The 20267-nt window shown below is 42.2% G+C and overlaps 3 pseudogenes; all 3 read left to right on the top strand.

Moving 5' to 3' along the window:
- The first annotated feature begins 2904 nt into the window (after positions 1-2904).
- Positions 2905-3976, top strand: LOC137022875 (uncharacterized; annotated as a pseudogene).
- A 4-nt stretch (positions 3977-3980) lies between these two features.
- LOC137022874 (uncharacterized) lies at positions 3981-5075 on the top strand (annotated as a pseudogene).
- LOC137022873 (ATP-dependent DNA helicase pif1-like) lies at positions 5075-13585 on the top strand (annotated as a pseudogene).
- The last annotated feature ends 6682 nt before the right edge of the window (positions 13586-20267 follow it).

Below are 20267 nucleotides of genomic sequence, written 5' to 3'. Positions count from 1 at the left end.
TATGGCCCCATTAGTATAAAACTTTTTTTAACAATTAATTACAAAATGATAAAGCATATTTTGTTATATTTTGACATTTTATTTGTTATCAAACAGATGCATAACATACACAAAGCGAAAATTAATAATGCAGACAGAAATTATCAAAGCACTATATTTCATTTGTTAATCATTTCTCCATAACAATAGAAAAATCATTAAAATATTTGATATTTTCGTTATTAACATCATTTTATCATGCACAATTTTCATGGCTAAAAACAATATTAGCATTTATATAACGAATATCACTTTCAGAAGTTGTGGAAGGAACAAAACTAATTGCGCATTGAAGAAAACTCTGAATCGGCGTCAAAGCGCTTTAAAATTTCAGTCTACTCTCTTCAGTAATATTAATAAAAAATAATATCTAATTTTTATACACTCTCATCAGTGTAAACCATTTCATTTTATATAATTACGATGTTTCAAAACTATTTCACCAAGACGTGCGTGTATCATATGGAACTCTATGGAAATGCTGCAAACGCAGCCTGTTTTGTCAGAAAAGAATTATAAAACTGCTGCAAAGCACTATAAATTAGTAAAATAAACAATAAGAACATAAAATAAAATATAAAACATTTTCATTTACACAATCAACAATTTTTTTTCACAAATAATTACACTATTTTGCATGAATATTTTTGTCTACCTTTCTCTGTAGGCCTATTCGAATTTGTTGAAATTTATGGCCTCAATGAGTCACAACAATAGTCACAAATGACAGTAACTCTCTTGTGGTCATTGCAACATGGCTGGCCACACTCACAGCAGCGGTCCACTGTTTTGCGATCAAGTGATGATGGACAGATGTGACACCTTCTGCGCTTTCTGGCACCTGTTTGTTGTTCCTCCTCGGTGGGGTTCAGTTTCACAAAACCACAGTGTTTCAGGGCACTCTGGGTTGCGCGGGGAAGTCGTGGTACCTGCGCTCTTTCTTGCATCTATGGTCTCAGTAGCTGAAGGCCAAGGTTCTCGAGGAAAATGTGACGTCTGTGAGGACTCGCAGCTTCCCAACCTGGGAACTTTGCGACGAAAACAACTTGTGCATTAATAGCAGCAAGGATGAGGCAATTGTAGAAATATGCCAAGGGCCAACGCTTTGTTCTCCTCTGTACACTGTAGGTGTGGCACAGTTGGTCCACGCGGTCCACAGCACCCTTCGTCTTGTTATAATCTAGGATCATCACAGGCTTCCCAGATACCTCATCAACCTCTTTTTTGTCATGCATACTGGATAAAATTACAACGGCCTTGTTTCTTTTTGGCACATAGGACACCATGGCTTGCTTTTGGCAAAAACCAAACAGACTTGATCCCACAGTTCTCCTCTTACAGGCATGAAATTCAGGCAGAATTTCTGGTTTGTTTTTGTGCATTGTTCCCAGCAAGGTAATGTGTTTGCAGAGCAAATCAGCAGCGAGTATTGCACTTGTAAACCAGTTATCAGTTGTGACATTTACTCCAGAGTTCAGAATTGGCTCTACCAATTTCTTTTCTACACTCTCTGCCAATCCTGTGCACCGCTGATCGCCTTCACGGCCAGTGTATGGTAGACCATTGAAAGTGTATGCCGTTGCAACATCACACATAAGAAACAGTTTCATGCCATATTTGTCAGGTTTTTTGGGCATGTACTGACGGAAGCTGCAACGTATTCTGAAAGGGATAAGCTGCTCGTCAATTGTCACATACGGACCAACGTTGTAGTTTTTCCTGCAATTTTCATTGAAGGCATTCCAGAGTGATCGAAATGGAGCAAATTTGTCATTGATCTTTCTCACCTGACGTGTGTCACGGTCATCAAATCTCATAAATGATACGATCTGTTCAAACCTATTGATGCTGAATGCAGCTTTGAATATTGGCCTCCCACTGTGACCGCTGGACCAGAGAGATCGCAGAGACTCGTGCTGAGAGCGATAGACCCCAAGCAGATAGAGGACTCCTATCACGGCCTTCATCTCAGTTTCATCAACTCGTTTCCATGTGCTAGGATCTCTGCCTTTAGACACCATATACATTCTTGCATACTGGTTAGTATTTTGAATCACCTTGTGCAGAATATCATCATCAAGGAAACATGAGAGTGCATCACTTTCAGTCAGAATCAGTTTTGCCTTGCCACAAGGCCCTTCTTTGGTGTGACAAATGTTGCATCCTCTTGTTCTGCTCGGAGGATCAGCTGATAACCAAACAAGTCCATTTTTGTGTAGGACTCTCTCTCATCTGTGGGAACTTGGGCAGGTTCGCTTTGATTAGCTGCTTCCCCGTCATAATCGCTGTCGTCTTCAGAGCTAATTTCCCTGGTAGTGTCTGGCTCATATTCAGGATCTGAGTTATCTGATACGATACTGAAACTATTGTTTTCTTCACTGTCATCATCGTCAATAATTTGTTCCCTGACAGCTTTGTCGTCAGATCCATCATCAAGCGAGGATAATATTTGATCGCAGACTTGCTCAGCTGTAAATCGCTGAGCCATGACAATTTGTTTTATGTCTGAGGTATATTTGATTGACGCCTCACATCATCATTTGTCAAACATTGCCACCTTGAGGAATAAAGGTGAATTACATTTATTGAGACGAGCGTTGCACAAAGCGCTGCAGAGCGGTTTCTTTTTACGCAGAAAAATATACTTACACTCTTACATACCTCGGGTCGATATCGACCCTATACACTTTCTACAATATATTAATTAGAAAACAGATATTATTTTACATTTTTGGATTTTTTTCCTTGTTATATTGTTGATAATAAATAGATTGAGGAATACTAAGAACATGGAGGTCTGACTTAAAAAAAATGAATGAGCAGGAGGGTAGTAGATGATGTCCCGGGTCAAAAACGACCCGAGGTATGCATTTAATGGTTAAAGAACAAAGTGGTCTTTTGTCAGACACATCACTACAACCTGTTGATCTGGGTTCAGAAATAATTGATCAACATTTTCATGATGTACTCAATGTAGCACCAGCTGAAGGTAACAGTCCTTTTAGGCTACTAGCCGACAAAACCAATGAGGCAAAGTGTTTCCCTGTTCTCTATCCTACTGGTGGTCCAACATTTCATGATGAAAGAGAGGGAAAAATCACATTGTCACGATACCTGAATGCAAGAATCCTAAATGCAGATGGACGTTTTGCACAGAGCCCAGACTTCATTTTTTATGCACAATATATATCAGAAGTTAATCAAATTGTGTCTAATGTTGTCAGTTGCACTGAGGAAAGGTTCTGAGAAAGATTGCTTAAAGGTAACACCAGATATGCTAACAAACTCTGATTCTTTGCAAAGAATATTAAATTTTGATGAAGGATACAAATTCTTAAGGCCAGTGAGAGGGACTCCTCCTTATTGGATGTCTATGCAAAAAGATCTGTTTGCACTGATTAGACAACTAGGCATACCAACTTTCTTTGCATCTTTTAGTTCTGCTGATCTGAGATGGCCTGAAATGATGAATGCAATTATTAAGCAAGAAAGGAAACAAACAAACATTTATGAGCTTGACTGGTCTGAAAAATGTGGACTCATAAGACGAAATCCTATCACTGCAGCAAGGATGTTTGATCACAGATGGCATTGTTTTCTAAAAAATGTCATTGTCACCAGCAAAACCTATTGGCAAGATAAAAGACTACTTTTATCGTGTTGAATTTCAGCAACGTGGTTCTCCTCATGTTCACTGTCTTTTTTGGGTGGAAAATGCTCCGAAGCTCAATGATCATGATGCAGATAATGATCCTCTTGTTGCTGAATTCATTGACACTTATATCACTTGTGAGATACCACCGGAAAATGACACAGTACTTACGAAACAGTGAACAGAGTTCAGAAGCACAGTACAAGACATTCAAAAACATGCCGTAAGAAAAATACTGTTTGTAGATTTAATTTTCCAAGACCGCCGTCTTCACGTACAAGATAAAGTCATGCAGATGAGTTGAAAGGGAAGGATGGAGATGACACAGCAAGTGCAATTATAAAGAAGGTCAAAAATGCTTTAACTTCTGATGTAAATTTTCATTCAGCCTTTTTTTCATCTATTGGGATTAATGAAAGTATATTTGAAAAAGCATACAACAGGTGTTCCAAAAAGAAAAGCATTGTCCTGAAACGGAATCCAAAAGATGTTTGGGTAAACCAGTACAACAGAGATTTACTGCGTGCTTGGCAAGGGAATATGGATATTCAGTATGTCACAGATGCTTTTTCTGTAGTGGTCTATATACTTAGTTACATCACAAAAGCAGAACAAGAAATGGGACTGCTACTTCAACGTACATAAAATGAAGCGATGAATGGAAATCTTGAAGCTAAAGCATCATTAAAGCAGTTGGGAAGTGTCTATCTGCACAACAGAGAAATTTCAGCTCAAGAGGCAGTATACAGACTGACAGGCATGCATTTGAAGGAATGTTCCCGTAAAGTACAATTTATTCCCATTGGACAAAATCCTGTAAAGATGAATTTGCCTTTGCATATGCTGCAAAACAAAGTGGAAAATGACAAGTGTCATTGACAGGTACAAAAACAGACCACAGAAAGAACCACTTGAAAATCTGTGTCTTGCCAGTTTTTGTACAGAGTACAGAGTTCTGACAAAATCAGAGGTTTTCTCACAAAGCAAAACAGAAGAAAATGAAATAATTAAACTCGATAATAACAATGGCTCTGTAAAACGGAGAACAAGAACTGAACCTGCAATAATCCGATATGTACAATTATCACAAACAAAAGATCCAGAAAAATATTATCATTCATTGCTGCAGCTTTTCTTACCACATTATAATGACTCTGATCTGAAACCTAGCAAGTATGGCACATATGAAGAGTTCCTCAACTGTGGTGTTGTAAAAAGTGGTTGTGAACTGAAACAAGTCAAATCAATTGTTGATGGCAACAGAGAATGTTTTGAAAAGGAAAGTGATAAAATCGAGGAAGCTAAACAGCTTTTGGAGCAGAATATTGATTTAGAAGATGCCTGGGCTCAGATATGTCCTGAAACAGAAAGACAGCGTGATGAATGCAAAGGTGTCTACAAAAAATTCTTGGACAAAATCCTGGACCATTTAGATTATTTCTTACTGGTGGAGCAGGCACAGGAAAAAGTCATTTAATATCGGCAATACATTATGAATCTTCCAGACTGTTATCTCAGCTGTGTGAGAATCCTGATGACATTACTGTACTTTTGACAGCATCAACAGGTGTGGCATCTTTTCGCATTGGAGGTGCAACGGTTCATAATGCTTTTAAAATTGTTGCAAATGTCAGGCTGCCATATCAGCCTCTTAGTGATGACAAAATAAATTCTTTGCACACAAAATTGGGTACTTTGCAAATATTGATTATTGATGAAGTGTCTATCGTTGACCATCGTCTTTTGTCATACATTCATGGAAGACTGCGACAAATAAAACAAACTAGTGACTACTCTCTGTTTGGAAAAGTGAGTATTCTTTGTGTTGGTGATTTCTATCAACTCCCCCCTGTAAAAGGAACTGCTCTGTATGCTGATACAAAAGGAGTAAATCTATGGGAGAATAACTTTGAATTTGCTGAATTAACTAAAGTTGTTCGACAGCAAGATTCAAGCTGAATCGTCAAATCGTCTGAGAGTACGAAATAAGAAGGAAACTCTAACCATTACTGATATTGCGATGTTGAAAACACGTGAAACAGGGGAGAAGTGTAATGATCTTCACATATTTGCTACAAATGCCGAAGTTGATAAATATAACATTGAAAGACTACATGAATGTTGCCCAGAGGCAATCACTATACATGCTATACATATACATAAGATTATGTCAAAAACTCAAAAATTGGACGAATGGAACGTAAAGTTGGGTTTCATACAAAAGTTTTTAACTCATCCTTGTCTAAAAGTCTTTCCCTGGGTATTGGAGCAAGGGTTATGTAAAAAAAAAAAAAAAACGTCTCGGGTTACGAGTGTAACCCTTGTTCCCTGAGTAAGGGAACGAGACGCTACGTCGGATGACGTGATGGGAACCCTCTGTATTTTGTGTTCGTGAAGCACCTCTGTATCCAACCAATGAAAAGACGTGACGTCAGCGGCGGGTGACGTCACGGATCAGGAAGCTATAAAGCACACCTGAACACAAAGCACGCCAGCTTCTGTAGGTTGTCTGAAGCAAGCGCACCAGGTATGCGGGAGATACGGCCACGTGACGTAGCGTCTCGTTCCCTTACTCAGGGAACAAGGGTTACACTCGTAACCCGAGACGTTCCCTTTCGTGGGAACTATCGACGCTACGTCGGATGACGTGATGGGAACGCAATCCCAACTACGCCGTCTCTCCAAGTGCCTGGCTGCTATCTCGTAGCACCCTGGCCCCCGGAGTGATATTAAGATGAAGATTATAAAATCTGATGAAGGTGTGCTGGGATGACCATCCAGCCGCACCACAAATGTCGTCCATAGAGACACCAGACAGAAGAGCTCTGGATGCGGCCATACCTCTCGTGGAGTGAGCCCGCACCATCAAAGGACACGGGCGCCCCACCGTCTCATATGCAAGTGAGATGGCCTCGACCACCCACTTGCTCATCCGCTGTTTAGATGCTGGGCCCCCTTTCTTAGGGGACCCATAACACACAAACAATTGTTCTGTTTTTCTCCACAGGGCAGCTCTGTGGACATACGCATCTAGTGCTCTTACAGGGCAAAGCAGATTCTTTCTTTCCTGATCCACATTTGTGAAAGGAGGCGGGCAGAAAGCCTCCAGTACAATGGGGCCTGGGACCCTCGTCGGAACCTTTGGAACATATCCCGGCCTGGTATGTAGAAAGGCTTTCACCATACCAGGCGCGCACTCAAGACAGGATGGAGCGACTGACAGCGCTTGTAAATCACCAATTCTCTTCAGAGAAGAGACGGCCAAGAGAAAGATAGTTTTGAGTGTCAGGAACTTGTCTGACACCTCTTCTATTGGCTCGAAGGGAGCCTCAGCCAGCCCTTGGAGCACAATAGTGAGGTCCCAGGTCGGGGTCTTTGTGCCTCAACCTGAGTGCACCACGGAGGAAGCGTACTACTAGGGGGTCTCGACCCAGCGAGGAGCCCCCTACAGGGATATGATGAGCCGAAATAGCGGCCACATATACTTTCAGCGTGGAAGGGGTTAAACCTTCCGAGAACTTTTCCTGAAGGAACCGAAGCACGTCTGAGACTGAGGAATGGACCGGGTCCAAATTATGCTGTTCACACCACAGAGAGAGGCCAGGGGCCAGGCCCACAGTTTCCACATTTCTGGGCGGGGATGGAGAATCGTGCCGCCCACTTGAGACAGAAGATCCTGCCTGAGAGGAAGCTCCAAGGGAGAGCCGTGCAGTAGAGACATTATGTCTGAAAACCATATTCTGGTCGGCCAGTAAGGGGCCACCAATATTAGGCCACCTTCTCCTGGCGAACGTTTTCCAGAACTCCCGGGAGCATTGAGACTGGGTGGAATGCATACAGACTTAGCCTCGGCCACGTCTGTAGCATGGCATCCAGCCCTAGAGGTGCTGGGTGCTGAAGTGAGTACCACAGAGGGCACTGAGCTGACTCCTCTGTGGCAAAGAGATCGACTTGAGCTCGACCGAAAGTTTTCCATATCAACTCCACCACCTCGGTGTGGAGTTTCCATTCCCCCGGTCTCGCGCCCTGCCTCGACAGGGCGTCCGCTCCCACATTCAACCGCCCGGGGATGTAAGCTGCTCTCAGCGAGGCCAACTTTGATAATGGGCGAGACCGCAAACCCCCCTGATGGTTGATATACGAGACCGCCGTAGTGTTGTCCGTGCGGACCAACACATGACAGTCTCTCAGGTCGGGGAGGAAGTGTTTTAGTGCAAGGAACACCGCCATCATCTCCAGCCGATTTATGTGCCAGGAGCGCTGATGGTCCTCCCACAGACCCTGAGCTGAGCGGCCACTCATGACCGCTCCCCAGCCCGTGAGGGAAGCATCTGTCGTAAGCATTACACGACGACCAGAAGTCCCCAGCACGGGTCCCTGGGTTAGGAACCAAGGCTTCTTCCACATGACCAGAGCACGAAGGCATCGCCGCGTGACTTTGATCATGCGAAAAGGATTTCCCCTTGGGGAAAACCCCTTGGTCCTGAGCCACCACTGTAGGGGTCTCATGTGCAGAAGGCCAAAAGTAATAACGTTGGACGCAGCTGCCATCAGACCTCTGAAACTGTTTTACAGTGAGTGACTGGCCTAACTTCACCCCTTTCACGGCCCCGAGAATGGAATTCACACGAGCAGGGGACAACTGCGCCTGCATCGTGGTGGAATCCCAGATTACACCTAAGTAGTTTGCAACCTGACTTGGGACCAACACACTCTTTTTGGCATTGAGCCTCAGCCCAAGCCTCTTCATGTGCGACAGAACAACATCTCGATGTTGAACTGCCAATTGTTCTGTTTGAGCTAATATCAACCAATCGTCGATATAGTTCAGCACGCGGATGCCCTGGAGTCTCAGCGGAGCCAGCGCTGCACCCACGCACTTCGTGAACGTGCGGGGTGAGAGGGATAGGCCGAACGGAAGAACCCTGTATTGGTAGGCTTCGCCCCCGAAAGCAAACCTGAGGAACTTCCTGTGTGAAGGATGGATGGATACATGAAAGTATGCGTCTTTCAGATCTATCGCTACAAACCAGTCCTCGGACCTGATCTGAGGGATGATCTGTCTGAGTGTAAGCATTTTGAACTTCAGCTTCTTTACGGATCGATTTAGCACACGTAAATCTATGATCGGACGCAACCCTCCATCCTTCTTCGGAACAATGAAGTAGCGGCTGTAAAAGCCCGACATTTTGCTGGGAGGGGAAACCCTTTCTATAGCCCCTTTTTGCAAAAGCGTCGTTACTTCTTGCTCCATCACCAGAGACTGCTCTGGGGTTACCACCGTGGGAAGCACCCCGTTGAACCTAGGCGGTCGTGAACCGAACTGAATTCTGTAGCCCTGTTCTATCATGAGCAGCACCCACTTCGAAACATTTGGGAGATTTTTCCACTCTTCCAAATATTCTACTAAGGGAACCAGTCTCTCGAGACTGGTCTCTGGTGTTTTTTGAGCACTTGGCTCGTCCATCTGACGCGGCGCACCGGCAGACAGGCGAATCACGTGCTGACCGACCCCCCTCGGAGGATCGGTGGAGACCGCTGCGCCCTGACTCACACTTGGTGGCAGGGTTGGCAGAACGGTCCCCTGAGGGTACAGAGGAGGACCCGATATCCGAATCCTCCCGGAGGGGGCTGCCCTCAAGAAATCCTGTGACACTAGTGTCAGGACTTCTTCTTTGAAGCCTTCCGGGAGATAATGACGGTCCTCAGATCCGCCCTACCTCCGGAAGGCTTCGCCTGTGCCGCCCGTCCCGGTCCCCAGGCACTGCGTGGGGGAGTACGGGAGGCGACACTGGCTTTTTGCTGCGCTCTGTGCGCGGATGTTGCTGAGGAGCTGGCTGTCGGCCGAGGCAGCCTCGGGGGGATGAGCGCGGCGGGGAATGACTTTAGAGAACGCCGCCGTTTGTTTACGTGACTCCTGAAACCTGTCGACGACTGTTGACACTGCGTCGCCGAACAGGCCATCAGGCGACAGCGGCGCGTCCATGAGCGTATTTTTATCACGTTCCTTGATATCAGACAGATTCAACCATAGGTGCCTCTCCGTGGCCACCAGGGCTGCCATAGAACGGCCGATGGATTTGGCCGTCTCCTTGGTGGCCCGGAGAGCTAAATCTGTGGCTTTACGCAATTCGTGAATCGCCTCAAAGGACGCTTCCCCGCTCTGATCAATTTCCCCCAGCAGGTCGGCTTGATATGCCTGGAGGATAGACATTGTATGAAGGCATGCCGCCGCCTGACCTGCTGCCGAGTAAGCCTTACCCACCAAGCTGGATGTAGTTTTCAGAGGCTTGGTGGGCAGCGCTGGAGTCTTAAGGGACGACGCGGTCTCGGGCGAGAGATGGCTCGCAAGCGTCTCCTCTACCCGAGGCATCGCCCCATAGCCATGATTTTTTAGGCCAACAATATTGCTGTACAGCGATGTCTGCGGGCTGTACAGCCTATACTGTACGGGTCTCTTCCACGACCTCGACACCTCGGCATGGAGGTCGGGAAAGAACGGGAGACCCCGGCGCTGAGGCAGTGACCAAGGGGGAAGAAAGCGTTCGTCCAGTTTACTCTTTACTCTGGACTCGGCTTTCTCCACAGGCCATTCTATATTCAACTTTTCAACAGCCCTGGTCACTACCTCTAATAGCTCCTCATAAGCCGGTAATGTTGCTGGCGGTACATCATCAACACTCTCTACATCAACCTCCTCGGAGGAAGATATATTGAGCATCGGTGCCTCTCTTCGGGGGGAAGAAACCGCTACGCGTGCTTCCGCCACCAAAGGAGAGACACTGGGTCTAGCGGGTAAGGGAAGCGATAAGGCAGGGCCCGTCTCTTCCCCCTCCGCTAGATCCATCTGTGAACCCCACGAGTGCAGCCTACGCTGAGCCTCGGCAGCAGCGGGACCGGACCCGCGGGGAACACTCGCCTCGGCGCCCTCCTCGAAGAGCGCTCGACGCGATCGCAGCACTCTGAGGGTGAGCCGCTCACAGTGCACACAGACGGCTCCCTCGAGAGCCGCCTGTGCGTGCTCAACCCCCAGGCATTTTACACACATGTCGTGTGTATCCCCTTCCACAATGAAGCGTGGGCAGGGAGGAACACACTTTTTGAACTGCTGCTTTTCCGCCATAATATTTCTCTTTATATGTCTTTTTTTTTATTGTGCTTTGAAACTCTTGTCCTCGGACGAAGAGATCACCGTGTGAATATATCAGACAGACAAACAATAAATAAGACAAACGAGATACAGAGAGCGCTTGCTGAAGACAACAGAAGCTGGCGTGCTTTGTGTTCAGGTGTGCTTTATAGCTTCCTGATCCGTGACGTCACCCGCCGCTGACGTCACGTCTTTTCATTGGTTGGATACAGAGGTGCTTCACGAACACAAAATACAGAGGGTTCCCATCACGTCATCCGACGTAGCGTCGATAGTTCCCACGAAAGGGAACTTGATGTTGCTGATGGTTTTGTTAATGGAGCTTTTGGTACAGTTGTCCACATAACTGAAAGTCAAAAAAATGATGACAATTTCCCATCAGCTATTCTTGTGGAGTTTGATAATCCAAATGTTGGTAGAATTCAGAGATCTAAAACACGCCAGAGATTTTCTCAAAATTCAACAGTAATTGAAGTACAAGAAGACCAAGTCACAAATGATGGTGGTATAAGGCGTCAGTTTCCTCTCAGATTGGCATGGACATGTACAGTTCACAAAGTACAACGACTTACAGTAGATAAAGCTGTTGTGTCTCTTAAGAAAATCTTTACAGCAGGGCAAGCATATGTTGCATTGAGCCGTGTGAGACCTCTAAGTGGATTAATAATTGAGGACTTTAAAGAATCGACTATATTTTGTAATGACAAAATTGAGTTGGCTATGAAAGAAATGTCAAAATTCCCTTGGAAAAATGACAGTTCCACTAAATCAGTTGGTACATTCAGATTAGCTCTGCTTAATGTACAAAGTCTGAAAGCTCACTTTCAGGATCTTCTTGCACATACAGCTTTAATGAATGCTAATTGTATTTGTTTGACAGAAACATGGCTAAATGCTGATGACAAAAGACAAGAACCACAAATACCAGAATTTCAAGCACAATCCAAGAGCTAAATGTTATGACAACAGTACTGCTCTTTCTGCTGAATTAAAACACCAGAGAGGAGGAGGAGTTGAAATGTATTGTTCTGAGAAAATTGAGTGTAACATCTTTACTCCAGAGCACTGGAATTAGAATGTTTATATTTCATAGTTCCACATGTTAATTTGACTGCTGCACTTTTGTACAGGCCCAATTCATATAACACTGAAATGTTTCGACAGAAGCTATTACATCTTATTGAAGAAATAGGAAATCATCCAGGACAGAAAATAATCATGGGAGACTTTAATGAAGACATCTTTACCTCATCTACAGTTGTGAAATTAATGGAACAACATGGATACAGACAACATGTACAAAATCCAACCACAGAAAAAGGAACATTAATAGATCATGTTTATACAAAACATATGGAAGATATAAATCTCGATGTTGTGCAAACATACTATAGTTTTCATCAGGCAATACTCATTTCAGTGATGTAATAAATAATTATGTATAAGTGTATGTGTGTAAAGATTCCGCCTGCCATTGGGGGAAGGGGGTGGGCAGGGAGGCATGACATAAGACAAGGCGGCTCCCTAGGGGAGGGAATGTACAGGAGACTGGGTTGGCTGGCACAGGGGTTGATGGGCACAGGTTTGATTTTTAAATCTTTTAAGTTTGCATAAAAGTACTAAATGTGTGTTTAATTGTGGTTAAACCATAATTGTTTTTAATGTTTTGTTTTGTTTTTTATCACTACCTCCTTGAGTTGGGAATGGGTCATTTTTGCACCTACTGTGTTTACCGGATGTAATAGCCATTTCTTAGAGTCCCTGTCTGGAATTGAACCCTGATTCCCTGTTATCCATATGGTCACCATGCCAGATGTGCAGAGTAGAATTCAGGGCAGACATTTGAACAAGGCATCGCCACTGTGGAAGTAATGTGATCGGCCTGAGGTTATCTAGAGTCACCAAGTATCTGAGGCTAAGGAGGCAGGCATAAAACCATTCCAACTTCTGAGGTTTTTGATCTGATAACTGCATGCATCCTGACGACAAGGGTGAGTTTGTATTCATTTGCAAGAATTATGTCTGGAATTTAACCAAATAATTGAAATATTTTAAAGAGGTCATATAAAACATGGTTCATATCCATATTAATGATTTAAAAAAAGGACTATAATCAACAAATATGTTTTCAGAGTTCCTTATGTGTATTGTTAGCTATGGCGGCTAACGATACCACGAGCAACAAAGATACACCAGATAAAGACAACACAGACAACTTGTCGATGAGCCAGCTAGTCTCAGAACTGGCAAAACAGCGGGCCAGCTTAAAAGAGGACATGGCAAGTTTAATACAAGACTCAATTAAGCCGTTACAAGCCTCCCTTGACACGCTAAGCTCGTTTCAGCACCGACTTGCATCAACTGAAGTACTGGTCGGCGAAAACTTCGAAAGGCTAGTCGCCGCGGAAGCAACGATTAAAACCTTGAAAGCACAGAACTCATTACTTCTCGACCAAATTTATGACATTGAGAATAGATCCAGAAGGGTCAACCTGCATATTCCGGAAGGCGCCGAAGATGGTAAAGACACTATCGGATTTATATCTGGGCTGCTTAAAGATACCATGGAGAGCGTGTTTGACAAACCTCCTGAACTTGAGCGAGCGCATCGCGCACTTCGCCCCAAACCTGGTGCAGGACAATCTCCAGACCATTCATCGTCTGCTTCCATCGTTTTCAGGAAAAGGAAAAGGCACTTCACTGGGCCAGGCGACATGATGTTAAATTCAACGGAGTGTCACTGAGGCTATACCCGGATACAAGCGCTGCGTTGGCGAAGAAACGCGCCAGATTCAAAGAAGTCAAACAATCCCTTTATCAGAAAGGAATAAAGTTTCAACTTCTGTACCCTGCGCGTCTGCGTATGAAATTCGGAGAAGAAACTCACACTTTTGATTCTCCGGAGGCTGCCGAGTCTTTTTACAAACAACGCATCCTTGTACAAGACTAAAGACCGGTTCTGACCGTGATACATTGTGAAGTTATACGACACAAACAACATACTTCAGGCAATAAGGTGACTTAATTTATTTTATTTTATTATTATTATTATTATTTTTTTTTTTTTCTTTATCGCAAGTCATCTAAATTTTAAGAAATGCTAGTATGTTGTTTCTGTTCATCACCTAGTTAGTACAATGTATAACAATGACACTATACTGAACTCCGTGTAAATATTGTGGTTTGGGATCTCTCAAGAAGGTAAGAAAAAGACTGGATAAACGGGAGCCATTCATCTTGAGTATGATTCTGCGGCTTGTTTCAGTTGGGGAAGCAAGCAAGGGGATCATGTTGGGAAGTTTGTTTTTATGTTACTTGTTTTATCAAAAAAGTGTTGGAAAAGTTTTGTTTTATGTTATGTTTGTGAAAGAACTTAACAATGAGGAAACATGTAAGTTGATTATTGTATCTTTAATTTGTGATTGCCTGTTTAAATTCATATTTGCCCATGTCTGATATGGCCGATAATACGAAAAGTTTTGGGGGATCAAAAGTTAGATTTGTTAGCTGAAATGTTAAAGGACTAAATAGTCCATCTAAAAGAGGAAAAATTTTCGCATATTTAAAAAGAATAAAATCTGAAATAATATTTTTACAGGAAACCCACCTACGTATGGCTGACCATCTCAGAATTAGGAAATCATGGGTGGGACAAGTTTTTCACTCCAACTTTAACTCTAAGGCAAGGGGCACTGCCATATTGATACACAAAAGTATCCAATTTACTGCCTCTGCTTCTATTGCAGATCCTCAAGGAAGATATGTTGTAGTTTCTGGGATGTTATATCATGTCCCTGTTTTATTAGTTAATGTATATGCTCCTAACTGGGATGATGTGAATTTTATTAATAAGTTGATTTCTTTATTGTCAGACCTAAATTCCCATCTCATGATTTTTGGTGGCGATATAAATTGTGTTATGGATCCATCCCTTGACCGTTCAAGTCCTAAATCTTTATCCCGTTCTAAGATGGCCCAAGCTTTATCCACGTTCATGGATCAAATGGGGGCCGTTGACCCTTGGCGATTTCTGTTTCCAAACAGCAGAGTATATTACTATTTCTCCCAAGTTCATCACTCCTATTCAAGAACTGATTATTTCTTTATAGATAAATCTCTCCTTCCTTCTGTTGGACAAATCGAATAGTTACCTATAGTGGAATCAGACCATGCCCCCTTGCAATTAGATCTAATTTGCAATTTGAGGTATAACGAACGGCCTATGTGGAGACTAAATACGGCCCTGTTATCAGATCCTGCATTTTGTTCATTTGTATCAACAGCTATAGATAATTTTCTACTACATAACAAATCAGAATCTATCTCAGCATCTACATTGTGGGAGACATTAAAAGTAGTTATCAGGGGAGAAATAATTTCATATACCTCAACTTTCAACAAAAAACGTAAACAAAAACAGGACGATTTAATTGATTCTATAAAAAGGTTAGATTATCAATATTCCACATCTCCCTCACCTGAACTTTATAAAGAAAGGCTGAACCTTCAAGTTCAGTATAATCTGTTATCAACAAATAAAACAGAATGGTATTTATTACGTTCTAGAGGATATATATACGAACATGGAGAAAAAGCAGGACGACTTTTAGCACACCAGTTAAAATCTAAAGCTGCCTCTAAACTTATACCTCAAATTTGTAACAGTAATAATGATTTAATAGTTAACCCAGTTGAAATTAATAACATTTTTAAGAACTATTACTTAAATTTATATACTTCTGAAAGCCCTGAATCTAACTCTGAAATGTTGGAATTTTTAAACAATATAGATATACCCACCCTTAATTCTGTACAGAAAAGTAATTTAGATCAGCCCATACAAATAGAAGAAATTTTAAACTCGATCATATTAATGCAGAGTAAAAAAACTCCCGGCCCTGATGGCTATCCAATAGACTTTTATAAAAAATTTGCAGATAAATTAGCCCCTCTTCTTCTTGATATGTTTGAAGACTCTTTGGGAAAGGGTAATTTCAAAAGACCAAACAGGGTTTGTCAGAGGCTGGCATTCTTTTAGTAACATCCGGAGACTGTTAGGGGTAATCCACTCACCTAAACTTTCTCAGAACTCTGTCCCTCAAGTAGTCATCTCGTTAGACGCCGAAAAAGCATTCGACAGAGTTGAATGGAAATATTTATTCTCTGTGCTGGAAAGATTTGGCTTTGGAACGCATCTTCTGTCTTTAATTAAGTTATTATATTTTTCCCCTAATGCGTCTGTAATCACGAATAAAGTACGTTCAGAGTCTTTTCCCCTATCAAGGGGTACAAGACAAGGTTGTCCGCTTAGTCCTTTACTTTTTACTTTAGCCATCGAACCCCTATCTATAGCGTTAAGACACTCACAGAATTTTACTGGCATCAACAGTAGGGGCATAGAACATAGAGTATCGTTATATGCCGATGATATGCTGTTGTACATTTCAGATCCGATTTAAGGTATTCCATAAGTAGTTAAGATATTGAAACAATTTGGAACATTTTCAGGCTATAAATTGAATTTTTCAAAAAGCATTTGTTTTCCCATAAACAGTAAAGGCCCCCATATTACGAACACTGATATACCTTTTCAGCTGTCTGTATCAGGTTTTAGATATTTGGTGATAAACATCACTCGGGGATTCCCTAACCTTTACAAAGAGAACTTTGTTTTTTAGTTAAAACTAGACCTCAAAAAATGGGATTTGTTGTTTCTTTCTCTTGCAGGTAGAATTAATTGTGTAAAAATGAATATTTTACCAAGATTCATGTACTTGTTTCAATGTATCCCAATCTTTTTGACAAAGTCCTTTTTTCAGAATTTAGACATATTGATTTCTTCATTTATATGGAGTGGAAAAACACCTAGAATTCAGAAGGAATTTCTCCAAAAACAGAAATCTCAAGGTGGATTAGCGCTTCCTAAATTTAGGTATTATTATTGGGCTGCGAATATCTCAAAAGAACTCTATTGGCTTAAGAACCCCAATGATGTCTGGTGTATTTCAGAGGCAAAGTCATGTACCTCATCATCTCTTCCTGCTTTAGCTCTATCTAATTTCCCCTTGGAATTTCATTGTATACTCAGTGTCCAGTTGTAGCAAACACCCTTAAGATTTGGTTTCAGTTCAGACAATGTTTTGGTTTTAAAGACTTCTCCATAGCCAGGCCGCACAAACAAAAAGTCGAAACCTAGCATGTCTGGTATCATTGGACTCAGCAAGGATTCAGGGGTCTAAGGATGTGACTCCTGTGAAAATAAACCAACCAGATCAAAAGTTATAAGCATATGAAAAAATAAATTCTCCACTAGGTGGCGCTGGACCGAAACGTTGCAGGCTCCTTACCCATACCAAGTTTCGTAACGATACGCTAATGTGTTCGTAAAATACAGCATTTTAGCACAAAATTCAAAATGGCCGACGGCCAAAAAGTAGGTGGCGCTGCACCGAACCACTGCATGGTTCCTCAGGTCATGCTTGTGATAACATGTACCAAATACAATAAAGTGTTGCAGAGATACAGCCTTACTTCTATTTTTGCAAACACTACGTACAATTCTTTCGCGTGTTTTTCGAAAACAGTTTGAGGAATACACTTGAATTCCCTAACTTTTTGTCAGCATGGTCTGAAGATGATCTGGTTCAATTTTCGTAAAAAATCGGAATAACGGCCTAGGAGGAGTTCGAAAAAGTAGGCTTTTAAAGAAAAACAATATGGCGGACAGGAAGTTCAGCCTACTATGGCAAATTTGATATCTATTTTCTCAGCATGAACCAAAGAATCAACTGAGACCAGTTTCATTACAATCGGTTAATATAAGTTATTAGCATTTTTGTAAATTTTGTTATAACTTTTGACCACAAGGTGGCGCTGTGCCGAAACTTCTCAGGCTCCTTCAGGGCATTGTCCTGATAACACATACCGAGTTTCGTGACGATACGCTAATGCGTTTGTAAAATACAGCATTTTAGCACAAAATTCGAAATTGCCGACGGACACAATGTCTGATATGGGAAAATTGCATTTCATTTGACTCGGCATGATGCCCCAAATCCAACGAGAATGAATTTATGATTTTTGGAAAAACCCATCAGAAGTTATAAGCAAAAATAGCCATTTTTCATATCTCCGCACCAGTAGGTGGCACTGCGCCGAAGCACTGCATGATGCCTCAGGTCATGCTTGTGATTACATGTACCAAGTTTGGTCTGAATATGATAAAGCGTTGCGGAGATACAGCTTCAAGATTCGTTTTTACATCATGCCTCAAATTCTTTACTCTTAAACAAAAACGGGTTGACGTAACAACTTGAAATCCATAAATTTTTGTCGGCATGGTCTGAAGATGACACGGTTCAATTTTGGTGAAAATCGGAGCAACGGTCTAGGAGGAGTTTGAAAAAGTAGGTTTTTAAAGAAAAACAATATGGCGGACAAGAAGTTCAGCCGACTATGGCACATTTGATATCTGTTTTCTCGGCATGTCCCAAGGAATCCACTGAGACCAGTTCCATTAAAATCGGTTAATACAGTCAAAAGTTATTAGCATTTTTGTAAATTTTGTTATAACTTTTGACCACAAGGTGTCACCAGTCCGAATCTTCTCAGACTCCTTCAGGGCATTGTGCTGATGACCCATACTGAGTTTTGTAAAGATACGCTAATGCGTTCATAAAATACAGCATTTTAGCACAAAATTCAAAATGGCTGACGGCCAAAATGGCCGAAGTGGGAAAAATGGATTTCATTTGACTCGGCATGATGCCCCAAATCCAACGAGACCGAATTTATGATTTTTTGGACAAACCCATCAGAAGTTATAAGCAAAAATAGCAATTTTTCATATCACCGCACCAGAAGGTGGCGCTGCGCCGAAGCACTGCATGATGCCTCAGGTCATGCTTGTGATGACATGTACCAAGTTTGGTCTGAATATGATAAAGCCTTGCTTCTATTTTCGCAAGCGCTACGTACAATTCGTTCGTGTGTTTTTCGAAAACGGTTTGAGCAATCGACTTGAATTCCATAACTTTTTGTCAGCATGGTCTGAAGATGATCTGGTTCAATTTTCATGAAAATCGGAGTAACGGCCTAGGAGGAGTTCGAATTTTTTTTCAGAAAATTAAAAATGGCGGAAAAATTTTCATAACGGAAAATGACGTCATATGGTGCAATTGATTTGGCTTGAGCCAAGGAATCAGAGGAAGAAAATAATTTTGTTTCTAGCCCTTATGGTTCAAAAGTTATTAACATAAACATAAGTGCAAATTTGGACAGCCGTGGCGCTAGAGGGATTGAGTTAGAGACTCCAAATTTGCTATGGACATAGATCAGACTGTACTCTAACTGTGTGCCAAATTTCATAACTTTCCTGCAAACGGTTTTATGGTCTGCCATAGACTTCAAGAGTGGAAGAAGAAAAAGAAGAAGAATTAAAAAAAGAAAGAACGCCAACGGATACAATAGATGCCTCCGCACATTCGGTGCTTGACCCCTAATAAGAGTACGGAATGCCGACAATAACAATAGGTGCCTAAGCACCTTCGGTGCTTGGCCCCTAATAATAATAATTAAAAAGAAAAAGAACGCCAACGGATACAATAGGTGCCTATGCACCTTCGGTGCTTGGCCCCTAATAAAAAACAAAACAAAAAAAAGAACGCCAATGGATACAATAGGTGCCTCCGAGCAGCAATTACGGGGCCAAGCACAAAAACGGCACAATAAGCCTGCCAACACGGCCGTAAGCATCAGACCAACTCTAACAGTGAGCAATTAAAGACCTATTAAGATAATTCTAAGCAAACGAGCTGAAAAATGATCAAAAATGAGGATTCACTGGTTCTTCACTTTCGACCAATAGGTGGCGCTGTGTCAAAATTGTTGTGGTATGGTCAGAGTGAGGTGACAATGACACTCGCAAACTTTGGTGTCAATATGTGAAAGCATTGCAGAGATACAGCTTCAAGACTGGGTTTTGCATCATGCCTCAAAATCATTGCTCCAGTATATGAAAACAGTTTGACGTATCGACTTGAAATCCATAAATTTTGTTGGCATTGTCTGAAGATGATACGGTTTGATTTTGCTGGAAATTGGAGCAACGGTCTAGGAGGAGTTCGAAAAAGTAGGTTTTTAAATAAACACACGGACAGGAAGTTAAGCCGATTGAGGCAAATTTGCTATATCTGTGTTCTCGGCATGACCCAAGGAATCAACTGAGACCAGTTTCATTACAATTAGTTAATAGGGCTAATAATAAGCTACTTTGATTATGTTTACGAGCACTGCAGTCTCAAAATCAGTCTTTTGTCCATTAGAATTATTGTGTTGTCGTGTTCAGATAGGCTACACCACTGTACAGTTTGCACATATAATTCATTTGAAGAAGACTTGATGAAATATGTGTGCATAACTACACCA

The sequence above is a fragment of the Chanodichthys erythropterus genome, chromosome 7, assembly GCF_024489055.1.
Source record: "Chanodichthys erythropterus isolate Z2021 chromosome 7, ASM2448905v1, whole genome shotgun sequence".
Classification (NCBI taxonomy): domain Eukaryota; kingdom Metazoa; phylum Chordata; class Actinopteri; order Cypriniformes; family Xenocyprididae; genus Chanodichthys; species Chanodichthys erythropterus.
Note: the sequence above shows the minus strand (reverse complement) of the source record. Positions and strands in the feature narration are given on the sequence as shown.